The sequence below is a fragment of the Hesperophylax consimilis genome, chromosome 1 (genome assembly GCF_061612785.1).
Source record: "Hesperophylax consimilis isolate HC1 chromosome 1, BYU_Hcon_1.0, whole genome shotgun sequence".
NCBI classification, from domain to species: Eukaryota; Metazoa; Arthropoda; class Insecta; order Trichoptera; family Limnephilidae; genus Hesperophylax; species Hesperophylax consimilis.
In genome coordinates, this window is record NC_142836.1 from 11,700,993 (window position 1) to 11,722,987 (window position 21,995).

General features: G+C 33.9%; 1 long non-coding RNA gene and 1 other non-coding gene across 2 annotated transcripts; both read left to right on the plus strand.

The window, feature by feature from the left end:
- Window positions 1-476: 476 nt before the first annotated feature.
- TRNAF-GAA (transfer RNA phenylalanine (anticodon GAA)) lies at window positions 477-549 on the plus strand. Its single transcript has one exon. It is a non-coding gene; the product is annotated as a tRNA-Phe (tRNA).
- Window positions 550-18,580: 18,031 nt separating this feature from the next.
- Window positions 18,581-19,305, plus strand: LOC149426280 (uncharacterized). Its single transcript, XR_016302715.1, has 2 exons — window positions 18,581-18,781; window positions 18,986-19,305. It is a non-coding gene; the product is annotated as an uncharacterized LOC149426280 (long non-coding RNA).
- Window positions 19,306-21,995: the final 2,690 nt, after the last annotated feature.

Sequence of the window (21,995 nt, forward strand, 5' to 3'; positions counted from 1 at the left end):
TGCCGATACAGGCATACTTCTATCACTAACCCATCGGCAAACCCGCCTACAAGATTGGGAGGCTGCACTTCTTTTGACTTGACTTGACTTAAATTTTCACTACATACTTGGGTAGTTCACAAAAAAAATAATCTATATAAAAGTAAAAAAAGTGTCCCATTTGGAGCAACGTGGGGTGCAGTATTTTATTTTTGTTAGTTGGTTGTTTTCAGGTGGTCCGTTTGGGCTATGCATAAAAAATCTTGTCTTAAACATTAGTTTACCAAAAAAATAATAATTAATATTTGACAAGTTCTAGTATTTCACCTAAAAATGTAGACAATTTGTCTCGACGCCATCTAGTGAGAGAGTTAGCACTTACAATGCTTTTCTCATATAAAATAAAGTTGGTTGTTTTCAGGTGAAAAAATGTAACAAACAGAAATTGTTGAATGAAACACTAGTATATATTGAATTATTTCGCGGATAAGAGATAAGCCGCCATAGCTCAGTGGTCAGAGCTGTCGACCGAAAATCGAAGGGACACGGGTTCGAGTCCCGTTGGCGTCATGTATCTTTTATCAGGAGATTTTTCAATGTGGATGAGTGTTTCAGGCGAATAATAATTGCTTGTAAAATAATTGTTACCCTTTGTGATATGCATAAAAAATCTTGTCTTAAACATTAGTTTACCAAAAAAACAATAATAAAACTTATCGATTAACTTAAAAATGTATTCTATCATACTTTTAGCCTGATTGAACGTAATCTGATACGTTTATTCACAAAAAAACCCACGATATCGACAAAACACGTGAAGCCGTGATTGTGATTCGTTACTTCCTCTTTCTGGTATCTTTTGTAACCACTATTTATATGATATGACAACCAAGAGTGCTGTTTATTTTTAAGCTATTAGTGTATAACTGCAAACAACAAACAACGCAATATTTTATGTAAAAAACTTATCCTAAGACCTATCTCGGATATTCTATGTATTGCATATTAATCTATTTGTGAACGTAAGCAAACTAACGTCTTCTTACTCTGCGGTTTATTTTCCTGTGGCCGTATAACGTACAAACATCAACACACGCCACCCAATCTTATGACTACATGGTGACAACGCCCATAGTCTGGTGTAGCGGGTTAATCAAGTGCTACGATGCCGTAGTTCGTAGCACATCCGTAGCCGTGCAATCGCGGTATGTCGAACTCCCTTGCCTGGGAACACGTCATGTAGTTATCTCTGTGGGCACTCAGTAATTATGTGATACATCGCCGCTAATGGCGTTCGGCCTATTAACCCTTTCGTCCCGGAAAGAAAAAAATCACATTGGATCCGAAGCGGGGTCACTCAGTCCCCCAATTTGTTTTGCTTATTAAAAGGTGTTAATGACATAATTCGATGAAATTTGTTTTGGTTATAATTAGAGGGAAGTATATATTACATATTTCAGTAGTCATTATCAAAATCGTTTCATAAATAAAGTCATAATTAATGTTCTAATGAATTTAGACCATAACGCATATGTTTTCAAAGAAAACGGAGAAGGCGGGTACGTAGCAAGCATCGCGCCTCGTTTCCGAATCTCGACTGCCGATTGGCGATTAAGCGTCGACGTGGGTGGCTAGTTTCTTGCATAGGGTGGTCTGTAAATGATGGATATGTATTTTTTACTTTTATAGTTTATGAAAACTACTACGTACTACTAAACTAGGTACGGATGTTAAATATTTTGAAACAAATGTTGTATGTTGATATTTAATGTAGGTATTAAATTATTTTATTTCTACAATTATTCTTATTATTATTATGTATCTTTTCTCGGGAGATTTTTCAATGTGGATGAGTGTTTCAAGCTAATAATTATTGCTTATAAATAAATGTTACCCTTTGTGCTATGAAAAAAAATTCTTGTCTTAAACATTAGTTTACAAAAAAAAAAATAATTAATATCTTATTTCTGATTGTTTTTATTATAATTTCATTTAGAGTATCATCTAGCATCGTGCCGCAGTTAACCTGTAATCATAAATGATGCGTTTGCTTGAATAGGTATATATTGAGTTTATAGTTTTTCACTGATCCATTTATGTAGGTATGTTTTACATTTTTAACGGTGAATGGTTTTGTTTTGTAATGTTTTATCAAATAAAATTGTAAAAAATAAGGTATTTTTAATAACTTCAAATTGTTAAAAATAAGGTATTTTTAAAGTATTGAAATCCAATCTTGAAATAAATATTTTTTTATTGTAGCCTGAGAATTCCCCGTTTTTGATAAACAATATTTATGAGAGATCTGGAAACGGTATTTATAAACTCGTAATAGGATACATATGAGAAACCGGAGAATTTCTCTCTTTTTCTTAGTAATGACGGCCCCCATGGTCAAATGGTTGAGATTCTGGGTCGCGGGTTCAAAATCCCAGCAAGCGCAAATTAATTCAATAATTATGTGATATTTCATAAATAATTCATAAAATATAATGCATTTAATATAATATATTTTCCGCACGGCCAAGGATGGGAAATGCGTTCAGTATTGCCCTGAACAAAAACCACCATTTAGAATAGAAACGTCATCATACTAGGAGGCTATCTCTTTTATGGTGACCATTTATAGGGATTGATTAAATAAACTGAAAATTGCAAAATTATAATAGAAAATAGAAAAAGACATTCGTAATATAAAACATAATTTTAATATAATTTTAAAATATCTTACACACATAATATCGTAGTAAAATGAAGAAATTTACAAAAAGACAAAAAACACACCTCAAAATATTATATTTTTACAAAAATACACCTCAACATTTTGGAAACACATAAGGTAGGTACCTACTTTATAATAAATGAGTTTTATGAAACAAACATTAGATATTAGCAAAAATTATTACACATATAGTATAATGAACATACCTATTACTGGTAAACAAGACATGTCGATCATCCAGTTGATTAGTCAGACATCTCTAAATACAAAGTTTTGAGATAATGAGGAAAGCAATGTTCGAATGCTCGCCATAAACCAAATATTATTTACATGTGTCTGTATTTTATAAATTAAATATGCTATAAAAAAATAACACCGGGAAGTATAACGGTTCGGTACATTAGTACGACATTTTTAAATTTTCTACAAATAACCCAGAAAACATATATTTTGTTTGTTTTTTCATTTTACATATAACTGTATACTCAACTCAAATTCCGATTCTTCGGAGATGTCTGACTAATCAACTGGACGATCGTTATATTTACATATTATACACAAATCGCGTGATGAAAATCACAACTTGAAATGTAAGATATTTACTCTTTATCGTATTATTACAAAGAATTTTTTTTCTTGAGCAAGTGGAATGTAACATATACACACGGCACGAGTTCCCAAAATTGAAGATGAAATAAACGAAAATTATAACCTAGCTAGAAGACAATAACTTTTTAAATAAAAATTCACAATTTAGAAAAACACACACAACACGATGAAAGTTAAACCCAAACAACATGGAATAAAATCAGCATTATTAAATAGCGAATAATTCTGTCAGCTATTAATTTTGGTACATACATATCCCAAACTTTAATTTATTGGTAAATCGAATAAATATACTCCAGAATAAATTGTATGAAAAAATGAAATGCAAAGTGATTACCAAGAAATAATCTAATCTAAAATTGGGATCATATTTATAAAAGAAGACAAAACAAAAACAAGCTGACGTTAACAACACAATTTTTGCGTAATTTGATGGAAAAACATAAAATATAATGTTATAAGAAGGTACAGTAACTATTGGATATTATGTCCGGTTTTTGACAACATTTCACTTGTAAGATATTATAGCGTAATGACTCCTGGATATATACTTATTGCACAAGACTGCAAAAGTGAACTAGATGTTCTGGAAAACATTGTAAAATTGATATCAAGTTATCAATAAACAATCGCATAAATTAACAATTTCCAAATGACCACTATGCTTTGAGCAATTGAAACCTTTATACATAAATTTAAATGGAAAATGAGAAAAGTGCACCACGTCTAAAACAGTAGAGGGACTTCTTATAAAAAAGTGATAAACAGAGAAATGATTAAAAGCACAAAAGATATGGTCGAAAAATGTTTGTTTTCTTATAGAAAAATATGTTGTTCATTTACCAAATGTTAGTAAGTGACTACATGCACTATCATGAATGCTTTAATTATTTAAAATACACGTAATTTATTATTAAAAACTATAATATTAATATGAAATAAACAAAACGGATTTTTATGCAAAATATTTTCCAACGTGATCATTTTAAAAATGAAACAATTCGACTGAGAATACACCAAGATAACACAAACAACCAGTACACTAATTGAGTTTGTGTAATCAAATGAACGTGAACAAATTCTAAAATACTAGACAAACCTAAAATTGCAGATCATGGCACCATTAGTATAGTGATGACTTGAAAAGAAACAGCAAAAATACTAGAAAAAGTGAATAATAGAAGAAATTTCTAAAGGTCGGATATGCTTATTACAAAAATGACAGATTGTTTGTTAATTTTAAAGTTCTATGAAATTTCTATTCAAGTTCTGTTATGATATCAGTATAGGCCAGGTACTTCACAGAACTGAAATAATATCGGAACTTGAATAGAACTTTCGCAGAACCTGAAAATTAACATCAAAATTTGATGAATTGTTTAAAATCTGTCAAAAGATCCGTCCTAAGCAACTTTTATTATTTTAACAACATTCATTATTGGCATTGTCCTTGATAGTTTTACAGTTAGTACAAAAATTTTCTTGGACCCTGTGCAGAACACAAATAGATTTCCTGCAAGTATAACAACACAGCTTAGTTTTTCTATCAATGTTGCGCGGGCAAAGATAACACCGTCTTCGTATTGCCTTGGTAGGTAAAACTTGTACTTCATTTAATACAATATCGTCGCTTGTGCTCGGCATAACTTTTTCAAATAATTCGAAGCCGTATTGCTGCGCTTTGTGAAATTTTACACCGCTTTCTTTTCTACTTTTAATGTTGTTTTTCACTAAGTCCATGGCCAACTCCCTGATAAAGATTTTTCGTCTGCTTCGGTCATTTGAATGCCATTCTGGATATTTAGTGATCCAAATAACATAAGCATTCAAGGCAGCCATATCTAAAATCTCCATGAAAATACGAAATGGCCACCTTCTTGTCGACCTAACGCAGGAATATTCCCTTGTCATTTTGTCCCCGGTGTCTACAGCCCCCTTTGTTGAGTTGTAATGTAATATTATATCTGGCTTTTTTGACTCTGACGCTGATGAAATTTTGTCGTCGTGGAATTCGGTTGAAAGAAGAGCCACTGCACTCTTCTTTTTCGGCACATAAGAAACAATTGTAAGTGCATCGGTAAAACCAAAAAGGCTTGTATGTAATTCCCTTTGCGGAGAAGGTAAAAATTCTTTTGGAATTTCTCTTTTATTCGACCTCAATGTACCAGTCAGCGTCAAATTATTATCCAATAATTTATTGGCAAGAGGTATTGACGTGAAAAAGTTGTCTGTCGTAACACCTCTTCCAGAACCGTAATATGGTGCTACTAAGTCAGTTACGACTCGTAACCCCTGATTTACTTCTCGGGCATTGCCAATTTTGCCCGTGTATACTTGAGTATTTAAAATATAGGCTGTTTTGGCATCAGCTGCCACCCATATTTTAATTCCGTATCGTCCAGGTTTGCTTTTCATGTATACACGGAAAGGACATGATCCCCGGTACGTCGCCAAACGTTCGTCTACGGTGATGTGGGAATCCGGGGAGTAATTTCTAGTGCAAGCTGCGTTAAAATTTTCATAAATTGATTTTATCGCCTCCAGTTTTGTCCCACTTTGTGCGATTCTTTCGTGCCTAGTCACTCTATCATCAAATCGTAGAGTACTAAATAAGAATGCAAATCTATCTCTAGACATAGCTGCTGTATAAAAAAATTGCCTAAATAGATCATTCGTTGTCCACAACTCTTTCAACTGCATCTTTCTGCAACGGTTTCTCCCAGCAGCAAGCAATATGCCGATAAAGGATTTAATTTCATCCGTAGAAATTGATGCATCATCGGCTGTGCCCTTGTTTTCCCTCACACAAAAACGTTGGGTTTCAGTAACTATTTCTTTGAGAATATCGTCAGTAATAAACAATGAAAATGCGTCTCCAATAGATGAAATATTTTTGCTTTCATTTGTCAGGCCAGGACGAGAGTAAACAATATTGTGTTGCCTACTACGGGATTGTGTCGGAGGAACGGAACTCCACTTAAATCCAGATTTGGAAGTAAAAGATTTTTCTTCCGTTTCATCAGTAATCTTTTCGGCATCTTCGTCAGAGGTGTCGGATTCACTTTCAGAAGAACTTTCAAAAGAAACATGATCTTCAATGTCCGATGTGTTTTGAATGTTTTCAAATTCAAAATCACTGTTTGACTCATCACTACCAGAGTCTTTCTCTAATAACGCTCGCACCTGCTCAGCGTTTAAAAATTTTTTGGGCATTTTTTTAGAATTGTGTAAATTTAAAAAGTAAGTAGGTAAACTTGATATCGTAACTGAATCTGCAATCAGAGCCTGCAATCTGTAATCAGAAAAAAGTAATTATGTAGCATCAACCCACTTACTTTTCAATAATAACTAACTAAATATCTAATCATCACGTCGTTTCCCGCAGGGGTACCTAGGCAGAGAGGACAGACCGCCAAAAACTCGGTCTTGGTACACACTCTTTGCCTCATTCACATTCATATATCGTCTCATATATATATATATATATGAGACGATATATGAATATATATATACAGTCAAACTTGGTTATAGCGAGCACAAAAAACTAAATTTTCTCCTTAGAGCGATTACTCGTTTTATCCAAAATAGGTTTTCTAAAAGTCGTAAGTACCTACCTACCTGCCCCTACTATTAATATATGTGTAGTGTATTAGAAAACAACACTTTTATTCATAAAATTTATAATCAATGATTGTTTTTAATTTTTCGTTTTCCCGCTCCACAATTCCTTTCTCAAAACAATCAACACATTATAACTACCTTCACCTGGTTCGAGGCTTCCAAGAAAAATAACATTAAATTGCCAGTCGTAATATAATCAATAGCATGGGCATATTGTAATTTTACTCATTGCACTTACATCAGCCTTGCATTCTTTGCAGATTTCCACATTTCTCATACGATCAAATATGGTTTTACCACACATACTCCTCAGGGATCTCATATCAACAGCATTCAGTCTACTTTCATCATCATCATCTGCCAGTTCCATGCCTCACTGCCATACATCAGGGTAGGTACAAGCATTCCACTGTGGACTACTAGCTTCGCTTCTTTAGACAGCTTTTTGTTGGCGCCAACGGAATTCAGTCCTCCATTAATGGAGTTACCTGCATTTACCCATCTTTCAATATCTCTATCAGCCTTCCCATCTGAGATTGATATTCTCAAAATATCTCAAATCGAAAATTTATGCATCCAAAAAATAACCATGGGTGCCTTCCGTTGATTATGTGTTTACATTTTTATGTTTTTAATGATCTATCAAATAACGAAGATAAAATAAAATAAATAACAAAAACATCTTGAAATTATTATTTCACATAAAGAAAAGAATTAAATGATACCTTTTTGTTAATTATAATTAATGTAAGACTAAATTTAACGCTTCTTGAGGTGAATTTTCACAAAAACGGCGCTATTTAAATCATATGGTCATATTCTAATGCGTGAAAAACTAGTAGGTACTATTAGTACTACTAGTAGTACGATTATTCTATAAATTGTATGGTTTGAGCAATGGAATACATAATGTTTACATGAAAATAAATTTAGAATTAATATAATAATTTTTATCATAAAATAAAAGAATATGGGAACCAAATGAACATTTTGAGTAAAAGCGCAAAAACAAGCTGCAATAATATGCAGTTATAATAATAATACACCGAGAAATTTTGACACTGATACCATCAATAAAAGCAAACTATTAAAATGCAATATTTTAATATTGTGGAGAATAAATAATGTTTATGAATGTAAGTAAGTCCAAAGTCATGGTATTTGAAAGAGAGAGTATGAAAACAGTGTGCAATATAGTTGTGAATGATGAATACTTGGAGCAAGTGGATGAGTTTGTGTATTTGGGAAGTATGTTTACGAGAGATGGGAAGGCTGATAGGGATATTGAAAGAAGGGTGAATGCAGGTAACTCCATAAATGGTGGGTTAAATGCCGTAGGCGCCAACAAAAAGCTGTCCAAAGAAGCAAAGCTGGCAGTCCACAATGGAGTGCTGGTACCTACCCTGATGTATGGCAGTGAAGCATGGAACTGGCAGAGGAAGGATGAAAGTAGGCTGAATGCTGTAGAGATGAGATCCCTGAGGCGTACGTGTGGTAAAACCATGTATGATCGTGTGAGTAATGTGGATATCCGCAAAGAATGCAAGGCTGATGTGAGCGTAATGAGTAAAATTAAGAAAGGGACCCTCAGATGGTTTGGGCATGTAGAGCGAATGAATGAAGAAAGGAGCGTAAGGAGAATATATGACGCAAGTGTGAATGGTGTAAGAAGTAGGGGACGCCCGAGGAAGACATGGCACGATCAAGTGAATCAGATACTTGAGTCGGGTCATGTCAAGAGTCAGAAAAATAGAAGAGTATGTATGAGACGATGTATGAATGTGAATGAGGCAAAGAGTGTGTGCCAAGACCGAGTTGTTTGGCGGTCCGTCCTCTCTGCCTACCCCTGCGGGGAAACGGCGTGATGGTTAGTTAGTTAGTTAACACCCCTGAAACATATACTTTTATACGCCATTGCATAAGATAAATGTACTTACCAATCTGAAGACGCCCGTAGCACTGTGAAACTGGTCCGTTCCCAAAGAGAATTATTTAACACCAAAACACAAGTTAGCAATAACCGAAAACACTATTTATTCGCTGCAGTCTTCAATCATACTGTACTTTAAACTTTTGAGCAAGTTCTATCTTCCAAATTCCAACAAATTTAAAAAAATAATTGTCTCTTTCTGGTCTATTTGTATTTCATACGACAAACAGAGACAGATGCAATTTTAATTGTGTTCCTAAAATGTGTTGCTCATAGAATGTATAAGGACACCTGCGCCGGATGTTACCCAGACGAAATGGTCTGGGACCGCCAAGTGAATATCTTAGTATTTCAAAAGGACATATGAGAAGCGCTGTGTCACCGATTCGGATTAAGTCCTTTTCATTAATAACTAAGAAATTACTTACTATCCCTTAAAAATTGTCCAGTTACCGCCTCTCCCATTTCAATTCCGGTCAATCATTAGGTAAAGCAAAATGGTAAAGTGATAATAAGAATACTAGCGTGACTCAATTATAACGGTGTAGCCCTTTTTATTACAATGCAAAATTTATCTTTCGGCTACCGGCTTCGGCAGGATCTTCGTCCAGTTCGTGGAAACGTTTATAAAGTCCCGCCCCGTAAAAAATATTCTATCAGATTTAGATGTAATTTATTTAATATCTTAAAAAGTAGTAATGCGATATAAATTTTTTAAATGCAGATCGATAGCTGAATAGTTTTTCTAAGATTACCTAAATTATTTGTTATATGGTGTAAAAAACCATCTAGATACAGCTTAAAACTCTAGTTAGTGTAGAATTATAACCCCGGTCCGGGGTGGAAGTGTTAATTAGCAACCCATAGCCGCACGATCATATTACAAATATTATTATGGGAAAGAAATATTATTATGCTATCTTTGGGGAAAATACAGTATTTGATATTAAATGGACATATCAATTATGATAAGGTTTTTTTCAAATAAATTTATAAATAGAAAAAATGGATAAATGGCGGCAACACGCTAAAGTGAAGAAAATGACTCATTATTTTAGTAACAAGATTATAGCATACTTTCCCAGTGAATTTTTAATTTAATTCTGAGAAATAGAATGCAAATTCTTGTTTTTTATTGTATGTGTTTAAAATCGCACAAAAGTCCCAACTGTTTCTAACCGTCTAGTTCCAGTGAAACATCCTCAATTATAATATGTTGTTAGGCTGAAAGTGGTGGGGAAATGAAGACAATGGGGAAGATAATGGTGGAGGAATACCTGGATATTCAGATCTGGATACTGAACACCGCTAAGGCCATTTCAAACAGAGTTTCAATTCCGAATTATGGTCTTACGCCAGAATGATACTGCAAGTAAAACTTACATACTCTGGAACGTGCCGCAAGTATACTGTATATTACTCGCAATGAATAAATACTTCGTCATATCATTTATTACAATGAAATCTGAAAGATTATACTCAAAAGTTTCTAATGTCTATATTGTTATCTTAAGTGGATAATAATGGTGACCGGATAAATCATCAAAATGATAATTCATCATATTTTTAAAATTTTATATAAAGTCATGGAAAGTGATGAAACAAAAACTTTATTAACTGGGTTAAGTAGGTTAGGTTAGGTTAATAATTTTTTTCCATGGTTTTTAATGACTTTATATCACTTTTTAAAGGTGTGTTGAATAGTCACTGTGTTGAGTTAGCATGGAACCGATAATAATATACCTAATAAGAGGCAAATACTCTATAATCTCTATAACTGTAGGTGTGATAGAATTATAAAAAGAGCCACTAAAATACTGTCACTGCTAACTATGAACTTTTTAATGACTCCCCATGTGAAAACCTCCCCCTATTGTCATGCGCAGACCATGTGACACGTTCTTTTAAGGGTTTATTTTTATGCCAAAAGTTATGGCAGGTAATAAAGTTTTATTAATATGAAGTTTGCCTTTATACTACTCCTTCAACACCGCCAGAGAATTGCTCCATAAGCAATTCTCATAGCACGAAGAGAACTATCTGGGAATGCGAAGATATAAAAATGATTATAAACATATATGAAAATAAAATAATAAAATTTAATACGTACACACCGCATCTTTACATTTTTTAGCAATGATTGCATTAAACATTATATAGTTTTTTTTCGTTCACCAATAATATTTTTTCCTTCGTGTTAGCACTAATGTAGCTTCAGGTGTCAAACAAACAACCGAGTTGAAGCCATAACAAATGTTTTTCACTCTTTTGTCGGTTTCATACGAATTTAAGTGTTTATTTTCTGGTGCAGTTATATTTTTAAGCTCTTAGAAACACTTTTGAATATAAAACTCCTGTTGAATATATCGTGAACCATTCATTCGAAATGTATCGCGTTACGTGACGCCTTTGAAGCAAAAAGTCAGAGTAAGAAAGTAACCTTCGGAGAATCCCTCAGAAAAGACGACTTCCTATTTGCCACTCTGTAATTTACAATAAAATATAGAATATTTTGTATTTTTCAAGCCTTTAGATTTATTGAATTGGATATTATATATTTGCGGTTGATTATAGAGAGGTATAAGATTCTTGGAAAATTTTAATTCATGGCGAAGCTGCTTCGAACTTTTCTTTGAATCCGTATGCAAACAGTACAGCGTACCACTGAATAGGGGTGATTGAAGAATTACGTAGATGTAAAAGCTGTATCTTTCCCACCTTCCTCTTTTCCAACTTCTTATCATACCCCTCACCATACCTACAGCTTCAGAACATTCCCCATTTAGGGATGCCATAGTATAACTGACTCCAGTCTGCAGGAGGCAGTTGGGAATCTTGAGCGATATTCACAATAAGCTTTAAATATGTTCTTAATCTATGATATCATGTAATTCTGGTAGTAAATATGTGGTGAAAGATTTTATTAAGTCAACAAAAATAATTGTAATTTATGTTGTAGGTTACCAAAGACTGAATAAAATACGTATTCTATACTTAGTTGGTATGTGTTGATAATATGTACATACCTGCCTAATTACCGAATACTAAGTTTTTTAAGTAAAAATTTGTAGTTTTTTATCAATTACACAAAAAGCTCACTGCAATTCCCTGTAATTTAACAAAGTAACTACATTTTTTTACATGACGTAACACTCAACACAGAAAGTTATAAGAGTAGGTACCTACTGTATAAGATGCGCAATGGAAATGTCCTACCCATTAATTAAACAGCAACCTATGTATCCTAATAAATGTCATTAGGTTTGCAACGTCCTGAATTGTAACGACAAGAAAACAAAATTTCAGGATAGAGAAAAAATATATTATATTATGTAGCCTAAAAAAACAGTTTTATATGAACAATTTTCTAAAATCACAATCTAAACTCAAATACTTACCCAGCGAAAAGAAACGAATGGTAACTCCTAACAACATAAACTATGATATTTTAATAAAGAAAAAAATTTAATGCTTCCAAAGGTATTTTTTTAAAACGTGAAAAGTGTAATAAATGTATAAAAAAATAGTTTGTTACGTTATATCTGGGGTCATAAAATTATTATTTTTTCTAAAAAATGGAAGCTATTTTCAGCTTGTAACATCTTTGATAAGTTTTGGTTAAGTTAAGTAATTAAGATAAAGCTGGGTAGAAATACTTTTCAATACGAATAAATATTTTCAAATACAGATTTCTTGTAGGTACGTAGACATTTAGACGATTTCCCGAGAGCGAGAAACAGGTGAATTGTGTCAATTATAAAATTGTTACATGAATAGTAAAACTTCGGGACTTAAGTTCTGCCTCACTTGTGTAATTTTCCTGGAACGTTGAATGCTTTCAACAAAGTTATTAACTAATAATCACCTTATTTCCGCGTAGGGCTAGGCGTAGAAGATGAATTGCCGCAAACATCAAACGACACAGCACGACCGCCTTGCGTCCTTCATAATCTTTGATGATCATTGATATGAACTAATTATATTAACATATACTTATTAATATATACTTCATTGACACCGTACAATCATCCGAAGCCAGTGAGACTATGAAATCTACAATAATTGGGGTACATTTTGAGCCTGAAGGAAGGAAATTAAGTAAAGAAGAGGAAAGTTGGGAAATATGTGCCTATTTCGATTTGGTCACCATATAGTACTAATTCAAGCAATGCAACGTTTCTTCAGTTTCAACGAGAAATACATATAACATAATATTTTAATGTGTAGTATTTTATTTCAATAACTACCCCATTACGAGCTATGTTTAGTGATATTTAAATAGTTAGAAACTTTCGATCCTTACAACTCCACATCTACTTCTCTTCCCAACTTTTTTCAGACTCGCAACATTCTCAAAAATTTATATAAACCAACTGACTCCAAGCAGTTACTTTCATTCGTGTAGGTATAACTAAACACATTATTATAACTAATTTTATGTATTCAAAAACTTGGAGAGAGGTTTTAGATAAATTCAAAAACCGTGTTCTGCATCTTTAAAAGGGTATTCAAAGATACTGATTTTTTATAACGTGGCCTGAAATCCCAAATTTTGATACCAATGGCTTTGTATATAATTTGAATCCATAAGCACGAGCAAAATCGTGACATTTGATTCATCTTCAATGAAAATTTTGCAACGTGGATGAAGCTGAATTGTGTTGAATTGAATGCTGAATTGGATCGCAAATCCGATCGGGGCACGAAATCCCTGACTTGGCAGCCGTTTTATTTATCCGAGATGTGCTGTGCGTGACATTTCATATCTGCGCCTAAGGCCGTGCAGGCTTCGGAAACTAAATATAAAATACATTTAAAATTCTTCCATGATTTGATAGTTAAAAACTTGGGTGAAATAATACATTATAAATTGAAAAACATTTCATAAAACCAAACATAAAAAATTGCTAAGGTTAATTAACAAACAATATAAATAAAATCTTTGTGGAATGAATACAAGTGATGCTTCACTACATGCCGTTAATAATATGTTTTATCAACATTGTTTCATGATCACACAAGTTTTTTTAAACAGTGTGAATACTAAAAGGATCATATTTAACGTACCTTCACCGTTCTTACTTATAATAGTTTTTCAACAATTTATTATAAAATACACAGTTTTGCTAGTTTTATCATATAATTAAAATTTTCTATTCTAATAACCAAATTTTGGTTTTAGTACATAGATCAAATGAATTTGTCAAACATTTAAAAAATAAAAATTTATATAAATAAATTAAGTCTCAGAAATATACTTAATATTACCATAGTGGATAAATGGTACGACTTAGGCCTTCTTGACAAGGCTGCGCAAGTCTCCGATACCTACTCGACGATAGTATATTGACGAGTACCACCATACATCCGCATGGAGGTTCGTACATGTACACAAGCATGCAATGCTGACATTTCGTGTGCAACTTAATTATGACGTCACTTGTGTCAGACATTTTGTCACAATTCGTTAGCTCAACGCTGGAGAATACCTACCCTAGAAAGTTAAGAATTCGCCCAACTCCGATAAAATATTGGCAGCATTCACTAGTATTGGCAAGCAACGCTGGTCGCTAGAGGCACTAGTGTAACAGCTTGCATTCCTTCCAGACAATGGTAGAAAATAATTGAAATGATAAAATACTTGATTGCAGTGTTGGGCATATAACTGTTAATATAAACCTGAAAGTCGCATGTATATCTTTTCATGTATATGCAAAAAAAACCGTATGGTAGTATCTTGTTTACCTAACTTAATATATAAAAATTTAAAATTTTTTATTTCCATCATTTAAAAAAAATAAAAAAATTTCACAAAAAACCATTAAAAAGCATAAAAGAAAACCAACCCATGTTATCGGAATAGCGATGAGTCGTTAATGAGCAAGTCGTATTATTGAGCTAGCTCTTTTTGATGTAGCGTATTCTTACGACTCCTGGTAAACCGTACTACCGCTCAATTGAACGGTTATTTTTTTTATTCGCAGATATTTTAGAAAAATAGTGCCTTTTAAGATTTCCAAGTTATTACATGCCTAGAGACGTGACAGTCCGACATCTTGACTTGCACAAATGTACGAGTAACTACACCTACTAAGTGCCTAGCACCTTATTTTTTTCATGTACCAAACGTCGTACGATCATTCATACGCTGGGAGCTGGGAGCCACAGCTGGGTATCTATTCCCCAGTCTCAATCGCTCGCAATTTCCACCGAAAGTACATACACTGGTAGAGTTTGTTATTCTTGAGTCTCACCGAAAGTACATACTACACGCTATACGTCAAAATTCATTCGACTTAAACAACGAGTGGGTCGAAGCAGTAGAGATCGGCAAAACTGTCAAAATCTCATTGCATCCTGGTGAATTGCCTTATACAAAAAAAAAAGTTGTCCCGCGCGCTTTTCGAAGTTGGTATCGGATTCGTTTAGTTCTGCAAAGTTATTTTAACCACTCGGGTCTGATAAGTTTGTTTTGCTAAAATCATTACCTGACATAGATACCAAGTTGTAGGTAATATAATGGCTGATTTACCGGCGGTGTTGACTGCAATACACAGCTTCTCGGCGATCTCTGTCCACCTTCTTCTGGATTCCCTGACGGTGAAAATAGATTAAAATTTGCCAGACATCAACTCTGCGTCTGCACCAACCAGCTCTATTAAAAGATTTTTCTGGCATTTCGATATGTATCCACCACCGCCATTCATTTCAGAAAAAGTGCGGTAACAAATAAAAACGTTGACAAAACGACGCGGCACCGGTTTGTTTTTGACATTTCAAATTAACTCCATAGAAACCTCAAACACATCAGAAACATAAACAATATTCTCAGGGTTGCCAACATAGTCATCGCTTCAATCGTGCGACACTCAAGAATGTATAAATATAGAACTTATGACAAAAGTCGTAGAGATTTTCGTTCGTAGATGGCGCATGGCGAGTAATTCGTGGTAAAGACTCTGGAATAGATACCCAGGGGGGCGTAGCTGTACCGGGCGAGCTTTATCGAGCGAGTCGTATCTGGCGAGCACAGTATTCTCGTACGCTCTGAGCTCGCGGCTCCCGTTCAATTGAGCCGTCGCGGCGTCGTTCAATTGAGTCGACTATTTACGAACATATTGAGCTGGTACCGTGGCTCCCGTTCATAACAAAATTATTCATGACCCTTCGCTTGTGTGGGAAATGACGATAGTTGGAGGTATTATAACTATTCAACAGTATTTGATGTTGGTAACTATGATTTATGACGTAGCGATGTGTACGCACTATGCATGACAGGTTGTTTGCAACGTGAGTACACAACATGATTATCGGATACTTGCGTAGCTTTGTGGACGATGGGCTTTATATTTATTAGTAGGTGATAAATCATTTACAAGATTTCCATTTCGATATGTGCTTAATAAACACAAATAGCACAATCTTTAATACGACCATGATATACTGAAGGTTCGATGTCCAGTCAGACCAATCTATCAATAATCTCACAATTGGTAAAGACGGACTCCTCTTCAGGATAATGTGTATTGTTGAACGCATTAGGCACCAACATAATCTAATATTAATTATTAAAAGAAAAAGTTGCCGCACTAGACAGTTTAGATAATATTTATTAAAGCAACACTAGGAAACACAAAGGGATGCTGAGTATTATAAATACTTTTTTGCTAACCCAAAGTTACTAAAAGCATGGGGTGCAGAGAACTTTATTGAAACAAGTAAAACAGAGCAAAACTTTTCTTCCCAGCCTGATGCCCACAATTTTGTTAATAAAACTAAAGTTATTAACTAATAATCAACTTATTTCCGCGTAGGGCTAGGCGTAGAAGATGAATTGCCGCAAACATCAAACGACACAGCACGACCGCCTTGCGTCCTTCATAATCTTTGATGATTGTTGATATGAACCAATTATATTAACATTATATATACTTCATTGACACCGTACAATCATCCGAAACCAGTGAGACTATGAAATCTACGATACGGGTACGTTTTGAGCCTGAAGGAAGGAAATTAAGCAGAGAAGAGGTAAGTTGGGAAATATGTGCCTATTTCGATTTGGTCACCATATAGTACTAATTCAAGCAAAGCAACGTTTCTTCAGTTTCAACGAGAAATACAGATAACATATTTTAATGTGTAGTATTTTATTTCAATAACTACCCCATTAGGAGCTATGTTTAGTGATATTTAAATAGTTAGGAACTTCCGATCCTTACAATTCCACATCTACTTCTATGTTTTTATGCATTTCGATATGCATTTCGATATGTGCTTAATAAACACAAATAGCACAATCTTTAATACGACCATGATATACTGAAGGTTCGATGTCCAGTCAGACCAATCTATCAATAATCTCACAATTGGTAAAGACGGACTCCTCTTCAGGATAATGTGTATTGTTGAACGCATTAGGCACCAACATAATCTAATATTAATTATTAAAAGAAAAAGTTGCCGCACTAGACAGTTTAGATAATATTTATTAAAGCAACACTAGGAAACACAAAGGGATGCTGAGTATTATAAATACTTTTTTGCTAACCCAAAGTTACTAAAAGCATGGGGTGCAGAGAACTTTATTGAAACAAGTAAAACAGAGCAAAACTTTTCTTCCCAGCCTGATGCCCACAATTTTGTTAATAAAACTACATCCGAAACAAAGCACAGCAAGCGTGTGCTTCGTGAGGTATATTTTTTTAATTAAATAAAGGTAATAAACGCCAAAAATTTCTAGTGTCTACCGAATTAAGGAAAAAGCGTTATTTCTTCAGAAAATGAAGAAGGTAAATAAGAAAAAGGTAAAAAATTTCATGGCAGTAATTAAAAAAAATATTCCAGTACCTCTCTAATACTATTTTGATCAATATTTCATCAAAAACCAATTATTAGCTAAAATACTACTACACTAAAAATACTACTAAAAAGCTATCCTTGTTCCGGGGAGATATTCAATTATTGGAGACGTAATTATTATTTTGCTTGTTTTTTTTTGTTTTTCATCAAGTTTCACAATTCTCCCAATAAGCCGGTCAACAAAGATTTTTTCAAGCACACGCTATTTTTCACGAAGCATACAATTTGTTGACAGGGTTAACATTTTAAGTTATTAATATTTTTAATTATTTACAGTAAAGATTCATGACAGCATCTGTCATCGTCAAAAATAGCTATTTATTGCCGACATTGTCACAGCAGCCAAAAACATGTACGGTTGAGTAAAAAGATTTATGTAAACTCTCCGCATTGCAATTTTAACAACGTATCCAGTTTATTGGAATATTTTGACAGCTACTTGGGGTTTAAAGTGACTTGGATTTGCCAAACAACCACTTATTTAACACGCATTTTATGACGTGACGTTGAATTTCCATCGGAAAGCTTACGGTATTTATTAATGAAAAAATATAATAAGCATTACTTAAAAAAACCACTTAACATTTGTTAAATAGTGTTTTTATTCACTGCATAAAGACTGAAAAGCTTAGATTTGAGTTGGTACTAATAAAAAATATATTTACCTGAGCTTCGAAAGAACTGGCAACGTTCAATTATCCACATTTATCTGAAATTCCTCTCTTGAAAAAGTTTTGTTATATCGGACAAACTATTCTTTAATTGACTGTTACCGCGTGAATTCAATGAGAAACTATGGATGTGGTGTTTTTAATAACACAATGATTTAACTCTTTGAAGTACTGTGGTTTCAAAATTCGGCCACCTTGAAAATAAATAATTATGCTAAAACGGCCATCTATTGACAAGTTTTTTAAATGCCATGTGAGACATAGATTCTCTACTATTTAGTTTCCAATAGCGATAATAGGTGGCTTTGCACGGTTTGGTTATGTGTTTGACAATTGCCAGCGAATTGTGGTTTTTTGTGATCTCCGACTTTAAAGTGAAATATAACGGTATGTATTTCGAATTTTTGTCCATTTCTTATGAATTCTAGTGCCCTTGTATTTCATTTGTTTAATTATCAATAAGAAATGTATATAAATATAGTATTTGTTTGTATTTTCGAAATTTTTTGGTGGTTTTGCTTTTCGACCACCGTACTTGAGGTAATTTTTTTAGTCTTACAACATGGTTATTCTGATTTTATAATTTTACAGATACACCATGCCGAAGAAAGGTCTTCGCCAAGAAGAAATCGCAGGAATACTTTTAGAAGAGATACCTTCTGATGATGACAGTTGTTATGGGTGCTCAGACAATGAGGAAGAGGATCTACAGGAGGAGCATCTAGCAAATGTCACAGTTAGCGCCTCTTCGGACGATGATGATGATGAACTGCCTCTATCTTGTGTGAGGAATCAAATCCCGGCGTCTTCTTCATCTACCACACTCGATCACCCTATAGCAGGCACATCCAGCCCTTCTGGTTCACAATCACCATCTACTTTTGATGTTCATCTTTCGCGTACGCGTAACCGACCAGTATCGTCTTCTCCATCTGCCCAGTATAGTCCTAATATCTCAATGTCCGTTTTGTCATCCACCGCTGCTGTTCCAGGCACAACTGCATCTACACCTGTCATACCTGCGATTATAGTCGTGCCTAAATGGAGCCGTACGTTCAATACCGCCCTCCCTGGTGAATTCCGTGAAGAAACAGGACTACATAATGACTTTCTTACGATGGAAAATCCCACACCTTTGGAAATTTTTCTGAAATTTTGGACTCCTAGTTTGATTGAAAATATCTGCTTCCAGACCAATCTATACGCACAACAAGTCGGGAAAAATCACCAACCCACAACCGTTCAGGAAATTAAAAAATGCATTGCACTAAATTTAGTAATGGGAATTAAAAAATCCCCCAGTTATAGAGACTATTGGTCATCGTCCCCTGATTTACACGACCCCTATATTTCAAGATTTATGACAGTCCATAGGTTTGGCTGGCTGTTGTCAAACCTTCATCTCAACGACAATTCATTGATGCCTGCTAGAGGTCAACTTAATTTCGATAAATTATATAAAATAAGGCCTTTGTTGAACTGCTTGTCAGACACCTTTGATCGAAATTACAAGCCATCACCTACTTTGGCAATTTTTTTTTTTTTTTTTTTTTTTTTTTTCTTTATTCATGAAATATTAATGTGTACAGTTTTTACATGCTTTTCGACTACCACACTAGAAAAGCATGTAAAAACTGTACACATTAATATTTCATGAATAAAGAAAAAAAAAAAAAAAAAAAAAAAATTGCCAAAGTAGGTGATGGCTTGTAATTTCGATCAAAGGTGTCTGACAAGCAGTTCAACAAAGGCCTTATTTTATATAATTTATCGAAATTAAGTTGACCTCTAGCAGGCATCAATGAATTTGAATATGAATTGACGAGAGCATGGTTAAATTCAAAGGCCGCAGCACATTGAAGCAATACATGCCCAAAAAACCCATTAAAAGAGGCTATAAGATCTGGATGATGTGTGCAGAAAATGGATACAACTTAAAATTTGAAATATACACTGGATAAATTGGTGACTATTGGTAATTGGTGAGTCTAACTTAGGGCCAAGAGTTGTCTTAAATTTTTGTCAATCTATTCAAGGTCGTAACTACACAGTTTACTTTGATAATTATTTTAATTGTTACCCCCTACAAAAACAGCTGAAAGATATGAATATTCGCTCATGTGGAACTGTCCAATCAACCAGAAAATATTTGCCGAAGATGAAGGATGATAAAAACCTAAAAAGAGGTGAATATGACTGGTACGTGAGTGATACAGGAATTTCCATGATAAAATGGAGAGATAGAAGAGCTGTACACCTCCTTTCAAACTTTCACAACCCAAAGGATGCCATGCATGTCAACCGTAAAGAGAAAACTGGTGAGATCACAAGGGTGCCATGTCCGTTGGCTCTAAATAATTATAACAACTGCATGAATTATGTGGACAAGTATGATCAAAAGAAGGCGGTTTACTCGATAAACAGAAAGTCTAAAAAATGGTGGCATCGTTTATTTTTCCACTTTTTAGATGCAACAATTGTAAATTCTTACATTGTTTACACAGAGCTCTGCAAGTTGGGTAAGGCTGACAAAGACAATCCATTGAGGCTCAAAGATTTCAGGAGGCAAGTTTACAGAGGACTTTTGGCTGAAGAGGAGCTGAAATGCACCAAAAAGCGTGGGTCCACATCGGAGGTGGTGGAAATTAAGAGACATAAGCCTTACGTGGACCCTGAAATACGTCTGAAAAATAGCGCCCACCGGCCAGAACATACTACTTCACGTCGTTGTGCGAATTGTAGTACAAAAGACAGGCCCATACGTTCCAACTGGATATGTTGTGTTTGCAAAGTACCCTTTTGTGTAAAAAAAGATAAAAACTGTTTTGAAAATTTCCACAATTAGTCATATAAAATGGCCTTTTTTTATTTCTAATAAACTTTTGATTTGAACCTAATATTTTTTTCCCATGTGTACTGTGGTATAAAATTTTGACCACCTCATTCCTGAAAAGCCTTCAGTCCAATTTTTTTTTAAATATTTTTTCCTCGTTATTATAAGTTACATTAATTGATTAAAAAAAAAAAAGGTAAAAAATAAGAAAAAAAAGTTCGTACCTCAAGGAGTTAACTGTGTGAAAATCAAAATCTCATTTTTGTTATTCTCTGGGAATTATTATAACATTTTTTTACTGTACGACCGAAATTAAAAGTGAGGAGAGAGTTTTCATATATATCTTCTCAATAAAAGGAATGTGAACAACATTTAGCATTATTTCAATTTTTTAGTTCCATGATAACTCCTCAAAATGACAATTCAACAAACCTTTTAAAGGTGATATAAAGTCATTAAAAGTGATGAAACAAAAACTAGGTTAAATAGTTGCATATGTAACTATTTAACCTAGCTTTTGTTTCATCACTTTTCATAACTTTATAACACTTTTTGTAGGTATGTCGAATTGTTATTTTGATGAGTTATCCGGTCACCCATTTTTTCGACGTTTGGAGTCAAAATATGTTAGTTTTTTTTTTCAAGTTTAACAGATTAGAATTTAAAAATATCATCGTCCATTTTATAAACAAAAAGCTAGGGTTATTTTATCTAGTTTCTTAAAGTGGCATTCGTTTTTACGACTTGTTGAACATAGCACATTTAAAA